Source organism: Girardinichthys multiradiatus, chromosome 8 (genome assembly GCF_021462225.1).
Source record: "Girardinichthys multiradiatus isolate DD_20200921_A chromosome 8, DD_fGirMul_XY1, whole genome shotgun sequence".
NCBI lineage: Eukaryota > Metazoa > Chordata > Actinopteri > Cyprinodontiformes > Goodeidae > Girardinichthys > Girardinichthys multiradiatus.
Window position 1 is genome coordinate 40,293,733 of NC_061801.1, and position 16,347 is coordinate 40,310,079.

Sequence of the window (16,347 nt, forward strand, 5' to 3'; positions counted from 1 at the left end):
TGTGTATAAAAACAGCAAATACTATGAAAAAGGAACAAAAAGGCTATTTTTTTTTTAAAAGAAATCTGTTTTATTCAAGTGAAACAGAGTAAGAATTTGTAAATAATGAATATATGAATCATCAAAATAGGCCTAGATGGCATAGAAGCAACTGATGAAAGTTTGAAAAGGTTTTACGGTAGTCTGCCTGCCCAAATCTAACAAGCAAAACAAGCAACCAAATTGATTGAGATGTTGCTAGCTAGCAGGTGTACGTATAACCAAACTGTTTGGGGACTTGTTTTGTTAGTTGTGTAGCTTGCTTAAGCACATGATAGCCAACAAACTGGATGACTAGTTAGTCTGAAAGCCTTATGCTTTGGTTGGGTAACTAACTAATGCAATATAGTACAGTTTATATAATAGTTTAATCAACAGCTTAGGTAGCTATATTTGAGTCAAACGTTTTAGATTTAGTTTGCATGTTAGCCTTTATTGGATGCAATTTGTCATGTTGGACTATGTCTAACTGGCTTATTAGCTAGATATAAACTAGCTAGTTTGCTTGGAATATAGCTAAGTAGCTAATATGCCAGCTAATTAGCTAGGTACCCAAAATAGGCCTAGCTGGTTATTTAAAGTGCATTGTTTGTGCTAGTTTGCAAACAAACTAGCTAGTGAGCTAGCTGAGCAAAACATTTTTTGATTTAGCTTGCCAGTTAGACCACATTTTTACTCAAGAGCTTTCATCAAAAGACTGTTATGTCAGTGACAGCGTCAGTACATTTGAATATTTCTTGTAACAAAATCTGAATATAACTCATTTAAAGGAGAACTGAGACCTTCTGCCGATTAATCCTACAAACCAATCTATTCAAAAACGACAATAAAGAGAATACACCACATGTATTTCATTACTAACCTCCCCTGCGAGGTAGGCCTCCTTCTTGATTAACCCATCTACTTTGTGAAATGCAATGAAACAGCCCCACAGCATGACGCTGCCACTACCATGCTTGACAGTTGCCAGAGTGTTTCCAGGTTTAAAGTCTTAAAGTGAGAAACCAAAGCCTGCTACATTTTCATAGAAGTGAAACATGGTAAGGCTTTCCCTTTTAATTGCTTAATGATGAATATAAAATAGATCAAATTTAGGTCGGTTGCATATTCTGTCTTGTTGCTCAAATTTAGTCATTATAATCTCTGGAAATCAAATGCATTCACCCCTACCTGGAACTAAATAAATCTAGTTTGATTCGGAAGAAAACCCTTTTAATCTGCATTGTTTGCTGTGTCTTTTTAAAGGTGATATGTCGTCATCTAATACTATCACTAGTATTAGATTTTGCTTTGTGATCTTGGGGAAGTTTAGGAATCGATACAGGGCAAATTGTTCCATCTCTTCATGTTGTAACATTGCAAGTGGTCCAAGGACTTGGGCGAAAGCTGAGACACAGTTCCAGAATGTTCCGCCAGTCAGCATGCGCCCAGCGTAAACAAAAGCACACACACGAAGACACAACATTTATTCGTTATGTAACACAGTTCAGGAAAACATTTGTTTCAACACCAGTATAACTAAAGTTCATGTCACATGTGGAAATGTCTTAAAGATAAAAAACTGTGTGACATTTTCATACAAGGCTGCACCTGAAAATACAAAAGCAAAACATTCTCATTCTCATTGAGGAAAACAAAGGACATTATCTACTGTTTCCCTGAACCATCTGTAGTATGTCTCAGGGTGTCTTTGCACTCCAAACAAAAGGAAAATTGAGCTGAAATAACTCAGGTTTAGTCAGTATAGAGATTAGTGGAGTCACACATCATGAAGTGCATGTAGACCTTCCAAGATGAGCGAGACAAAATAACACCTGAAACTTAAATTGCTTGGTACCCTCAATGCCACAATGTCTCGTAAGTGTTGAGAGAGGAAATGAACTCTTTTGAAGTGGGAAAAGCATTACTGGTACAGCTTATAAAAAAGAAAATTTCAGTCACCTTCTTCTTCTTCTCTCGGGTGCTTCCCTAAAGGGGTTACCACAGAGGACTGAATGCCTACATCTCATCCTGTCTTTCTCCTCTTCCACCAACCATCTCCATGTCCTCCTTCACTACTTCCTTGAGCCTTCACTGGGGTCTTCCTCTTTCTCTCCTTCCCTCAGTACATGAACAAACCATCTCAACCTTAGCTGTTCCTATCTGCTCATTTCTAAAACAGGTTATCTTGCTTCTCTCAATGAAAATCTCAGTCTCTTCAACTCCACCTCAATCTGATGTATTTCTATGAGCAGATTTGTTAGATTTAGGGGGTTTAATTATTTATTTAAACTGGGTTTTTAGGGTGGAACTATTTTGTAAAACTAGAACTGGTTGAACATAGATTGAATTTATAGCAAATTGTCCCTAATCCCCCAAAAATATCCATGCAGGTTTAAACATATACTTTGACACCTGAGAATGTTTGGTTAAATTTTCCTTATCAAACTGGACCATGACCTTTTCATCAGCAAGCTTCTGACCTCCTTCTGGCTGCATTTCCAATCACTGTTCTCTGCAAAAATAGTAGATTTCATTCTAATTGGTTGATTTCCTGGACCAGACTTGTCTTTTACAGTTTTGGGAAAGCCGTTCCAGAAGCTTAATGCTGTATGTGTCCCAAATCCAGCTTGGTGTGTGTTTGGATCAGTGTCCTGTTGGAACACCCTGCTGTGTCCATGGTCCAACCATCTAGCTGTTGATCTGAGATAAAGTTGAACAATTTGGAGGTCAAACCTTTGTGAAATGCACCAGTTCTAATGACTGTGAAACAGTCCCACAGCATTATGTTGCCTCCACTGTGCTTGACAGCTGGTGCACTGTTTTATGTTTGAAAGTTTCACCTCCAAACATACTTCTTCTCTTTGTCTCCAAACAGCTCAATCTTTTGCTCATGTGACCATAAGAATTTTCTCCACAAGCCATTTGATTTGTCCAGGTGGGCAGCAGTGTTTTTTCCTTGGTCTACACCTTCTCAGTCAATGTTGATGTTAATCTAATGGATTTTGGCAAAGAAGACCCACTTGTCGAAACAAATGATTACATTTTACAAGCTTCAGCATCACTTAGATTTAAGTGAATATACACATTATCAGTCAAAGGTTTGGACACGCCTTTGTCATTCAAAGGTTTTTCCAAATTTTCTAACTTTCTACATTGTAGATACATAGCAAAGACATCAACACTTTGAAGCAAAAGTATTTCAAATTATGAAGCAAACAAATAAAAATTGTAAAATACACAAAGACAAACCTTCGAATGAGGAATGTCCATGGTTTTGACTGGTGGTGTATGTACCTAAATAGATGAGTTTATCTTCAGATAACCTTAGATGCCTGTGCCAAGGGTCTGGGCTACCATATTGCTCAGGGGTTATTTTAATTTGTAACATGGCGGTGAAAGAAAGATCAACAGCACCGTCTCCATTGAGCTAAAAAGCAACCGGCTAATTGTTACTTTTCAAAGCTTGCTTTAAATAACAAGCTTCTTTATCCCACATGCATACCATGAACAGAGCTTCTGCTTTTCATTAACCTTTTCCTTTTATAGGTTCACGTGTGCATTCCTGCTCCGTTGGCCGTAGCAGACACACGTCAACACACACATACTGTACATGAACACACAGCTCTGAGGCACAGGAAAAACATTGTTTCACACCAACTAATGGTTTTAATAATGTGTGTTTGTGCGAGGTGATGTGTGCGACAAAGGCACACCAAAGCACTTTGCAAAGATTGCTGGCAGCTGCTGGGAAAATACCTACGAGTGCACACACACACACACTAACACACACACACACAACACAAACAGACACACACACACACACACACATCCTAGCCTTTGAACAACCAGATGTGGCTTTGCGGCAGGTTGTGAGCATCAGCGCACCAAAGATGGGGTGAGAGGAGGGCTGGATCCTAGCTAAACCAGTTAATGGAAGACAGATTTCCTTAACCTGCTTCAGCCTGAGGACACACACACACACACACACACACACACATTTCTGCTTTTTGGGAGGTAAAAAGCAGATGTTAAGTGACTTTTTTATTCTGTCAAATATTATGCTAAAAAAGAGCCACCAATGCTGAAAGTATGAAACATAAATAAATCATAATAATTTCTACCATTAGTTTTTAAAGCAGATGCATTTTTAAAAGCCTCTTTTGGCAACAAAAAAGCCTTTTTAGCCAAGGCTCTTTAAAAAAGGAAGTGAGTGATATATATGGATACTGAGTTGTCATCTGTTTGTCGTTTCTGATGGACTATTAGTGTATGAAGGAAATGGCATGTTTTCAAGAAAAGTCCTTTAATTGGAATATATCTAAGGGATGATTACTGGGAACAAAAAAATGCATGGAGAGAGTAAGATGGTCTGTGCAGAAAACAGGGGTGAGCTTCAGGGAAATAAAAAGGTGAAGAGGACAGATTTGTTGTACTCGTAGTCTTCGCTTTATCGGGGACTGTGTCGCGGGGGCAGCAGACTCAGTAGAGACACCTCCTCCTCCAGTTCCTCCGGGGGGAGCCCAAGGCGTTCCCAGGCCATCCGAGAGACATAGTCCCTCCAGCGTGTCCTGGGCCGTCCCCTGGGCCTCCTCCCGGTGGGACGTGCCTGGAACACCTACCGAGGAAGGCCTCCAGGAGGCATCCGGTATAGATGCCCGAGCCACCTCAACTGGCTCCTTTCGATGTGGAGGAGCAGCGGCTCTACTCCGAGCTCCTCCCGGATGGCCGAGCTCCTCACCCATCTCTAAGGGAGTGCCCGGCCACCCTACGGAGGAAGCTCATTTCAGCTGCTTGTATCCGGGATCTCGTTCTTTCGGTCATGACCCAAAGTTCATGGCCATAGGTAAGGGTAGGAACGTAGACCGACCGGTAAATCGAGAGCTTTGCTTTTTGGCGAAGATACTTAAACTCCTCCACTTGAGGCAGGAACTCGCCTCCAACCTGAAGAGGACAAGCCACCCTTTTCCAGTCGAGAACCATGGCCCCAGTTTGGAGGAGTTGATCCTCATCGCAGCCGCTTCACACTCGGCTGCGAACTGCCCCAGCCCATGCTGTAGGTCTTGGCTAGAGGGGGCCAGCAGGACCAAGTCATCTGCCAAAAGAAGAGACAAAATCCTCTGGTCCCCAAACCAGACCCCCTCCGGCCCTTGGCTGCGCCTAGAAGTCCTGTCCATAAAAGTTATGAACAGGAGTGGCGACAAAGGGCAGCCCTGCCGGAGTCCAACATGCACTAGTGCTGGCAATGCGGAGCAAACACCTGCTCCGCTTGTACAGAGATCGGATGGCCCCTAATAAAGGGCCCCCGATTCCATACTCCTGGAGCACCCCCCACAGGGCATCACGAGGGACACAGTCGAATGCTTTCTCCAGGTCCACAAAACATATGTGGACAGGTTGGGCAAACTCCCATGAACCCTCGAGTACCCTGTAGAGGGTATAGAGCTGGTCCAGTGTTCCACGGCCAGGACGAAAACCACACCGCTATCAGCCAGACTCTCCTCTCCAATACCCTGGCGTAGGCCTTACCAGGGAGGCTGAGGAGTGTGATCCCCCTGTAGTTGGAACACACCCTCCGGTCACCCTTCTTATGAAGGGGGATCACCCCCCCAGTTTGCCAGTCCAGAGGCACTGCCCCCGACCGCCACACAATGTTGAAGAGGCATGTCAACCATGACAGCCCCACAACATCCAGAGACTTGAGGTACTCGGGGTGAATCTCACCCCCCTCCACCCCCGAAGCCCTGTCACCGCGGAGCTTTTTAACCACCTTGGTGACTGCAGCCTGGGTGATGAAAGAGTCCAACCCCGGGTCCCCAGCCTCTGTTTCCACCAGGGAATGTGTGATGGCAGGATTGAGGAGATCCTCGAAGTACTCCTTCCACCGCCTGATAATGTCCCCAGTCGAGGTCAGCAGCCTCCCACCCCCACTGTAAACCGTGTTGGCGAAGCACTGCTTCCCCTCCTGAGACGCCGGACGGTTTGCCAGAATCGCTTCGAGGCCAACCGGTACACCTTCTCCATGGCCTCACTGAACTCCTCCCAGGTCCGAGGTTTTGCCTCTGCCACAGCCCGGGCCGCGGCACGCTCGGCCTCACGGTACCCGTCACCCGCCTCAGGAGTCCCACAAGCCAACCACAGCCGATAGGACTCCTTCTTCAGCTTGACAGCGTCCCTTACTGCCAGTGTCCACCATCGGGTTTGGGGATTGCCGCCGCGACAGGCACCGCAGACCTTACGGCCGCAGCTGCGGGCAGCAGCATCGACAATAGATGCAGAAACCATGGTCCACTCGGACTCTATGTCTCCAACATCCCCCGGAATCTGGTCAAAGTTCTCCCGGAGGTGGGAGTTGAATCCCTGGCCAAGGGCTCCGCCAGACGTTCCCAGCAGACCCTCACTACGCGCTTGGGGCAGCCAAGTCTGTCCGGCTTTCTCCTCTTCCAGCGTATCCAACTCACCACCAGGTGGTGATCAGTGAAGCCGAAGGTCTCATGATACGACAACAAAGTTGATCATTGACCTCCAGCCTACGTTGTGCACTGATGGACACCCTTATGTTTGAACATGGTGTTCATTATGGACAATCCGTGTCTAGCACAGAAGTCCAATAACAAAACACCACTCGGATTCAGATCGGGGAGGCCATTCCTCCCGATCACGCCTCTCCAGGTGTGAATGTCGTTTCCCACGTGGGTGTTGAAGTCCCCCAGCAGAATCATGGAGTCCCTGGGAGGGGCACTATACAGCACCCCCGACAGGGACGCCAAGAAGGCTGGGTCCTATGCACTACCGCTCGGCCCGTAGGCCAAAACGACAGTCAGAGACCTGTCCCCAACCCGAAGGCGCAGGGATGCAACCCTCTCATCCACTAGGGTAAACCCCAACACGAGACGGCTGAGCTGGGGGATGCAACAAGCAAACCCACCCCAGCCCGCTGCCTCTCCCCGTGGGCCACTCCAGATTTTTCCTCAGCCTCCAAAAACTCTTTGCTCCATGATTGTAAAACTGTCCTAATCTTGGAATTAATGGATAGAACAACCCAAAACCAAGAAAAGTGGACATTCAACAGTTCATACTAAGGCTAAGATTCACTTTTTCATGGTGACTCCCGCTGTTGTTTGTGAGCATAAAGTTTAACAGGTAAGACAATACATTGATGGAGATTTTCACTTTCTTTTAGTACAAAATTTCTGCTGATGTCTTTAGATCATTAGGAATCAAGTACTGCTCTTTGAATAAGAGACTATTTGACTAATGGCATATCAATATTTTAAGTTAGCTTTCATTCACTGCACATACATTGGTTTAAAGTTACATTTTAGGGCCTAACAAGATATGAGACAACTAACTGTAGACGTACTTGTAGGGTTTTAGTGGTGTGACAGAATGCGTCCTCGGTTTTGATGGCTACCTTCGAATAATGTAGGGAACCATCATGAGTAAAACATGGACTACTTATGTGCAGAAAAGTGAGACTTGCACACTCAATGGCTTGCTAATACAACGTATTCTGGTGTAATAGTTTAAGGAATGTGTTGATGCATGCCTGTTCACATCAGGGAACAATTCTGGTGAAACCCAGAGCAGTATTTTCTCTGCTGGTTCTGACCAGATTATTACTCTGACACCTATCTAAATGCTACCAGAATTTTGGTGTTTCGAATTACAGCAAACATTTGCCACTGCGGTGAATTAAAGCAGACAGGGTTTACAACAGAGAGCTTTTAAAACCCTTTGTAGGATACCGGTTTGTTAAGTCTCCAAGGTACTATTCTCAAAAATTTCATCTGACTTTCTCCTCACTGAATTAATAACCATTTAGATCTTCCACTTTATGCATTCAAAATCAAGTTGCAGACTTTAGGAGCATTGCTTTTTCCTAGGGTGAACATTTTGTCATTCATTTATTCCTGATTTCAGCTTTCCAAATGGAGTCGTCATCATCATTCCTTTGCTACATTCTCAGCTGCCTTCACCTCCCATTTTCTTTAATGCTTTAGTGAAATGTTCCTTGATTTTTTCATTTAATAACTACGGCAAACTTATCCAGAACGTATTTTCTTGTGGGTGAGCAGAAATATGTCCTTTTGACCTGTGTTTAGTTCTGTGGAGCTCATCCACATTTCCTGCAGAGATGGTCTTTAAAGCAAAGTGCTTGCTCTATCATTTTACTGTGATGCCATTAAGTGGTCATGCATCCATTTGACATATTGCTGTTAAACAATCTGATATCCGTCTGCAGTCTTAGAGTGACGGGCCTTGATATGACATCATTACAGACATTATTATCCAAATATGGAACTTCCTTCCTGTTTTAGTGGGTGTGACTCAAAAGGCTCTTTTTTCTTTCAAAACTACTAATCTGCTTAGAAAACCAATAAAAAGGCAGAGCATGACTTATTCAGTTAGTTTTCAGATTTTCTGGCTCTAAAACATGATGATATTAATGCTGCTTTTCTAACTAACAGTGGTGCTGTGGACCTCCCAGAAAAAGTGGGAATCACCATAGTAACATCTGATTCAGCAGATTTAGATGTTCAGCCAGTGGCTTATAATTCAAGAAGTTTTTTTGTTAAAAATAACACATTTCCATCTTCTTACACAATTTCAGAACACATTTTTGACTCTTCAGAATGAGAAGTAACCTTGCATGAAACTGTGCATCTTCTCTGAAAATAAACAGTAAAAACAAGCGATAAAATTCTCTTGGAAGCTCGTTATCATTTCCTGCCTGCAAGTGTGAGCTGCAGCACACCTTTGAGGAAGACTTGTCAGGATTGATGAGGAAGGTGAGAAGCTCAGAGTAAAGGAGAGGAACATAAAAAAAACAGCTCCCATTGGGTAAATTTTCACCCATGATGAGGAAGGAAGGTGTGAATAGAAGAAGCAACTCAACAAGAGGAGCTGTAGAGGTGGAACATGTGCAAAGGAACCAAAGGAATCCCACCTGAAAGGTTGCGATGTGGTCTGATAATTTCATCTCTACAGGGAAATTATTTGTTTCCACCAGATTCTTGCAATGTTGTCAGAGGACTATCATCCACTCTGTTCATCTGAGTAGAAACTGTTTATTAGAATTAGTAAATGCACAACAACAAAAGCACCTAATACAAATTCAAGAGGGAACCCGCTCTGCCAACATCCCGGTAATGCTGCAGCTATAAGGTCTCCTCTGTGACTGGTGACCTTCACTCATGGTTTTACTGATGGTCAGAAGCGCCAGCAACTGCCTGAAAACACTCTCCATACATGACGACAGAACGTTTTAAAAGAACAAGAAGCCATAATTCAACAGCTTGAAGAATCTCCTCCAGCAGGTTTGCTTTCTGACTTTATCCATCTCTCTCACGTCATGAATGAATGTTGCTACATTGTTTGCTTCAGTTCATTGAGACATTTGAGACATTCAAACCTTAGAAACCATCAGGAAGGTTTTACAAGAACAGACCAGAGAGGACTAATCAACCTGTCAAGTTCTGTTTGCAAAACAGGTTTTCTTTTCCTTGTACCCAACATGACTTCCTATATTTATATCAAGATGGATTAATGGAGAGGTCATGATGTCATCCTTCAGATTTATAATCAAATTTAAGACTGGTTTATGAACCACGTTAAATATCGCTACACAACCCAATAACTTGGAAATATTTTGTGTTTTCCATGGTTTCACTAATCTGAGAGTTCAGTTAATCCATTAGCTTGTCTGTCAAAGAGAACAGCAAGTAACAGACAAATTACAGGTTGTGTGTGTGTTTGATGTTTGCTCCATATGAGGGCTCTAATAAAGAGGAATATGCCATCAAAGAGTTCTGGTGCTGCTGTGGTCTGGTTCACCAGTGCTGACGTCAACGTCCTGGAGAGGGCTGAGTGGAGATACACCAGGTGATGGCTGTCCAGGAACCAACAGATACACTCATCTGTTGCTTCTCTCAACATTTCATAGATGTAAAGAGAAAAATGAACAAATACAGCAAAGTCTCCATGTAGTTCATTGTTTGTGAAACTAAACTGATTGTTCTTAACTTTTCATTTTTATACAGTTGTACTCATTTAGCAGCCATGTGCTTGGTTGCTTCACTTTTTTCCTGCAGCCTCATGATGTATTCTGGGAAATCCACTGGTTTTTGTTTGGAGTCGGCATGTGGAAAAGTTCAGTTTGCAGGAACATCTGGAGGGCTGGAAGACCTGCAGCAGGGAGGGGCCACGAATCATGCTCCGACCGCTCACCGAGACGAGTGAAAACACACACTGCTGCACATGCCTGCACACACACACTGACCACAGGTGGCTGCTCAGAACCAAGGGGAAAAGCTGCTTATTTTAGATCCTGGGCCTCTGCATTCATACAGAAATCACATAAACCCTACTATGAATGAGCTCTGGGAACGGTATGAATGCGCCCAGAGTTTCAAGGGTTTGGCTACATTTTCTTGTTAGTTTTAGGACAGACTGATCACATTTAGTACCTGTGAATAGTTTGACGTTAGAGGAGCTTCTCTAATACAGAAAGGTGCCATATTTACAGGACCTCCCTTCCCATTTACATTTATTAAGCAGGGGAGAAAAATCCCATACTTAGAAATAATTTTAAAAAGAAATAAAATACAATAAAATGATAAAAGGTTTAAATCTAATAAAAAATCACAAGTGATGACCCATTTTTATTTTACTGGCAGCAGATGTTTATCGAAAATGTTTCAGTCCGATCCAACAAAGGTTCCCACGGCTTTCAGAAGCTGTGGTAACCTTGGCAACACATTTTAATATAGTCACCATTGAGTGATCGGTAGTCATTAAAGTTCGGGTACGGTTCTAATGTTACTTATTTAAACCAGAAAAAGTTAAGGTAAATTTAGCTGAATAAAATATGTAGTCAGGGAAAATAATTTTCAAGCCTCTTCCATCTTTACGGAAAATCAGTTTCAGATTTTTTAACACAGACAGATTTAGTTTATTTGACGCAGCTTTAGATTAAATCTCATTGGCTGTTTTTCCAACTCACCCCGCCTCTCTGAACCATTGAAACCAGACAGGATCAGATTCCATCTCATTTTATCAGATTTTCATTCGGTCATAAAAAGTCTGCATGAGTTTTTATTTAACGTTTGTGTAGGGCAAGAAGGTTTCTGGCGATAAACTAAAATGGAAAATTGCTATGTGAACAAATAGGACCACAGCCTCACAGATCCTCCACTGTACTTACTAGTGAGGTTTTTTCACATATTCATCCTTTGATTCCATCCAGACCCAACTGCAGTGTTCCACTTAAAGAGTTTATCAAATTTAACATGTCCATGTTTGTAATGGTAGAACTGAAAAGCCCATTTCCAGTCACGCATCTCAGAAAACCAGCTGGAATGTACAGGGGTTGGACAATGAAACTGAAACACCTGTCATTTTAGTGTGGGAAGTTTCATGGCTAAATTGGACCAGCCTGGTAACCAGTCTTCATTGATTGCACATTGCACCAGTAAGAGCAGAGTGTGAAGGTTCAATTAGCAGGGTAAGAGCACAGTTTTGCTCAAAATATTGAAATGCACACAACATTATGGGTGACATACCAGAGTTCAAAAGAGGACAAATTGTTGGTGCACGTCTTGCTGGCGCATCTGTGACCAAGACAGCAAGTCTTTGTGATGTATCAAGAGCCACGGTATCCAGGGTAATGTCAGCATATCACCAAGAAGGACGAACCACATCCAACAGGATTAACTGTGGATGCAAGAGGAAGCTGTCTGAAAGGGATGTTTGGGTGCTAACCCGGATTGTATCCAAAAAACATAAAACCACGGCTGCCCAAATCACAGCAGAATTAAATGTGCACCTCAACTCTCCTGTTTCCACCAGGACTGTCCGTCAGGAGCTCCACAGGGTCAATATACACGGCCGGGCTGCTATAGCCAAACCTTTGGTCACTCATGCCAATGCCAAACGTCGGTTTCAATGGTGCAAGGAGCGCAAATCTTGGGCTGTGGACAATGTGAAACATGTATTTTTCTCTGATGACTCCACCTTTAATGTTTCCCCCACATCCTGGAGAGTTACGGTGTGGAGAAGCCCCAAAGAAGCGTACCACCCAGACTGTTGCATGCCCAGAGTGAAGCATGGGGGTGGATCAGTGATGGTTTGGGCTGCCATATCATGGCATTCCCTTGGCCCAATACTTGTGCTAGATGGGCCAAGGACTACCGAACCATTATTGAGGACCACGTGCATCCAATGGTTCAAACATTGTATCCTGAAGGCGGTGCCGTGTATCAGGATGACAATGCATCAATACACACAGTAAGACTGGTGAAAGATTGGTTTGATGAACATGAAAGTGAAGTTGAACATCTCCCATGGCCTGCACAGTCACCAGATCTAAATATTATTGAGCCACTTTGGGGTGTTTTGGAGGAGCGAGTCAGGAAACGTTTTCCTCCACCAGTATCACGTAGTGACCTGGCCACTATCCTGCAAGAAGAATGGCTTAAAATCCCTCTGACCACTGTGCAGGACTTGTATATGTTATTCCCAAGACGAATTGACGCTGTATTGGCCGCAAAAGGAGGCCCTACACCATACTGATAAATGATTGTGGTCTAAAACCAGGTGTTTCAGTTTCATTGTCCAACCCCTGTAGAGTCTGATGGTTGTTCCAGGGACTTGGTGACCCCAGGATACCACTGTGTGCTGCAGTTCTCTAACAGTGAGCTTTGGAGATGTTCATACCTACCATATCGTCCTCCTCACTGTTTGTGGTGAGCAGGATGGTCTCATCCAACCTTATTTGTCAGCTTTTTTATGGTCAGCCTGACTGCACATATGGAAACGTTTAGGTTAGTAGATAATTTCTTGTAACCATTTTTGGACGTATGAATGTTAACACTTGGCTTCTTTAAAGGAATGGGATTGTTAGGATTGTGTTCTGTTTGGTGAATCTGTTTGTGTTACTTACCTTCCAGAGTCAGAGTAGCATGGGCGGAGTTTTCCAAATCTACGCACCTGTCCTGGATTCTGCTGATGAGAGCAGCTGACATTTAAGCTCCTGGAAGTGATCCATTCCTCGCCGGATTATTCAGTGACACTGGTACTGAGTGAGACCGCCAATAATTTGTCTTTGAGACTTTCTTGAGTAACCTGGTGATTTTTGTGTTTTTCTAAGGACACTTATTGGTGTGTGGAACTCGCCTTTTGCTGGACCTTAAGGACTCGTGTATTTGGATTCCTCTCCTGGAAACTCTCACCTAGAAACCAACCATCCTCCATCCTGCCAATCTCTCTCTCTCCTTCCCTCGGACTTGGAACACAAACGGACACCGAAACCTGGAACACTTACCTCCTGGATTTCCCTTGCCTCATCCTCCGAGTTGACCTCCCTCCCAAGAGCCTGTAAGAAACAAAGAGACAATCTCCTCATCATACTCACCATTACTCCTGTGGATGACCAGCTAACTTCTTCCTATTCCTTTGCAGGACGAACCCACTGTTTTGCATTCACTGTAAATAAACATCATTTAACTTTTCATCTTGTCTCTGTGTCATTGTTCTGTTCCAGGGATGTTCTACTGCCTTTCCCATTTTGATGAGTAGCTAAGAGAAGTGAGGTGAGCCTGTGTCGTGTCATATTTATACCCAACAGAAACTAAAGGTCATAGATTATTAACTGATGTTTTGAAGAGAATCTGATCAACTTTAAAAGGAAAATGTTTATTAAAATCACTACTTCTTTTAGACAAATGTTATTAGAGGTACATTAGGTGTGGAGACGGTCGTCTGGGGCAGAATTTAAGGAAATAAAGATATCAGCCTGTGGTTTATTTTCAATGACAATAAAATGGGAACAAAAATAGAGCTCAGTGAGGAATTATTGATTTAAATAAAAGAGCCAAGACCACTGATATCGTAGTGTGTGTAGGGACAGATTTAATTAGCTCCAATTCTTTTTGTTAAGAGACAACATCAAGCAAAATGTTCCTCAGTTTAACAATTACATATTCAACTAATATGTTACACACAGACATGGAGTAAAATGAAAAGAATTTAGAGATTTCTAGAGTCAGAGTTGCCACAAACGCCTGCAAGTTAGTTTGTATCTTGAATTTTGACCCTTTTTATTAAGAAAAATGCTGCTGATCCTACATAAACATGTATACATCTTAACAAAATGCACAAATTCAAAAACCTATCTGCAGATGCTAAATGTCTGCAAACCTGAGTTTTCTTCTAATTCTGAGATGACACAAGGGTAGAGCTGCTTTTAACTTAGCTCTGTCAAACAAATAGCGTCTGCCCTCGCTGACAGTTTTTACACATTTAAATTAGGTATTGTACATATGGTTACGGGGAAAGCTCCCTATATTTATCTAAATGAAAGCCAAAGCAGATAGCCTTGCATTCTCAAAGATTAGACCGGTTAATGTAATGTAGACTGCATTTTGAAAACTGTTGGTAATTTTGACGCAGGAGAATCAGAAAAAAAAAACAACCTGCTGCACTGTTGGCTTTATAAAACCAGGATGGGATGTCACACAAGTTCAGTACCTTCAGTTTTCATATTTTTCGTACTCTTTCATCATCTGGAGATGTAGCTATTATTATTAGTTTCTGTAGCTTTGATGGATTTTCCTGTGAACAGTGCTATATAAATAATTAATTTATGTTTTTGGTGGAATCTGCTTTCGGAAAAAAGCAGTAAAACTGTTGTAAAATACAAAAGAAAGTGAATACAGGAATTTCCTCCTGAACGTGTAAAGTGTAGGAAATGTATCCTTCAAAAGTTGGTGGGGGTCCAGCAGATACTCCTATGGAGGCCATGAAGTAAACCTTTACAAGACAGCTGAGGGTTGTGAGAGCATTCGCTCCAGCAAACAGCAACAGAGAGAGCATACATCCTGGTGAATGGTGACCAGATGGGGACAGAAATGTGTGTGTGTGTGTGTGAATGCATGTGGGCCACAAGTTGGTTTCAGTCTCTTTGAAGGAGGAGCTGCTTTGAAAAGAATTCAGATGGGAGACAGAGATGATGACGGTGCACTGTACGGAGCAGCTTTGGGGTTTTATGTGTGTTTGGTCAGGACTTTATGTGCATGATTGTTAGCTTGTGAGTATTTTTAATGCTGAGTATGAGTGTGTGTGAGTGGGGTAGACGTCAGGTGCAGCGCAGGTGGGCAGCAGGGAGGACAGATGAAAAGGGCTGCAAAATAAACACACCTGATCTCAGCGGGCACGTATAAGCAGCAGCAGCAGCATGAAAGGCTCTGCTGTTTATATATTCAAGAGAAATACTCCATCCATCCAACCAACGCTCCATAATCCATCCATTTTTATTCCTGTGTTTCTGAGACATGAGGACAAAAGTCCAAGCAGACAAAACACAGACCTTCCTTTCTCTTTCCACCCTGGTCATAAAAGGAATTTCAGGGCCAGTGAACACGTATATGGTGAATCCCATTTGAGGTTTATCTTTAATATTTGTCCTGAACCATAATTAGAAATCATAAGGGGAACACCAGTGTCCTGTTCTGGCAACTAACAGTAAACAGTATGGTGGGACTGGTTGCCCTGCAGCACCAGTGTCAGATATGCTCTATAAAATGGGCAGATATGGGTTCTCCCAGCGTTAAATTACCTGGTTCAGCAAAATGGACAAACATCAATAATAATTAGGAGACAAAGATGACAAGGACAAATAAGAAAGACACAAAAGAGATGGGGGGGGGGGAAGATGTGTGTGCTGTGTGCTGTGTCTTAGCTGCTGCATGCTCCTTTTGCATTGCATGGCTGAGCATGTTTTCCTGCATACATGTTGTATGTACGTGAGCACAGAAGTGGAGCCAGAGTCTGTTTTTATTTAAATTGTGGGAGGAGTTACAGAGAAGGGGGAGGGGACCCAGAACAGTTCATTCTAGCCATGCAGACTAATTTCCATCTGCTGTGCCTGGCAGGTTGATGCTATAAAACCAGATTAAAACTTCTGTTCACATGACTTGTTAAATTACAAAATAATGAATATAAGTTATACAAGGTGCAATAAATTATATTTATAACATGGTCAATATACAAAAGTTATTATTCTTCATATGACAACAAATTTCCATAAACTCTAAAGGTCATCAGTGAACAGAAAGACAGATCAATGACAAATAGGGCCATTAAAAACAAACCTTATATTAACTGTAAAACACGACGGTGGAGGACTGATGATTTAAACCTGGGAGCCTTGCAGTCATTAGGTGGACCTACAGGATGACACTCTACAGTCTAATATAAGGACATCAGTCCATCAAAGGTAAATTGGGTCATCAACAGAACAATGGTCCCAAACACTGCAGCAGATCTATA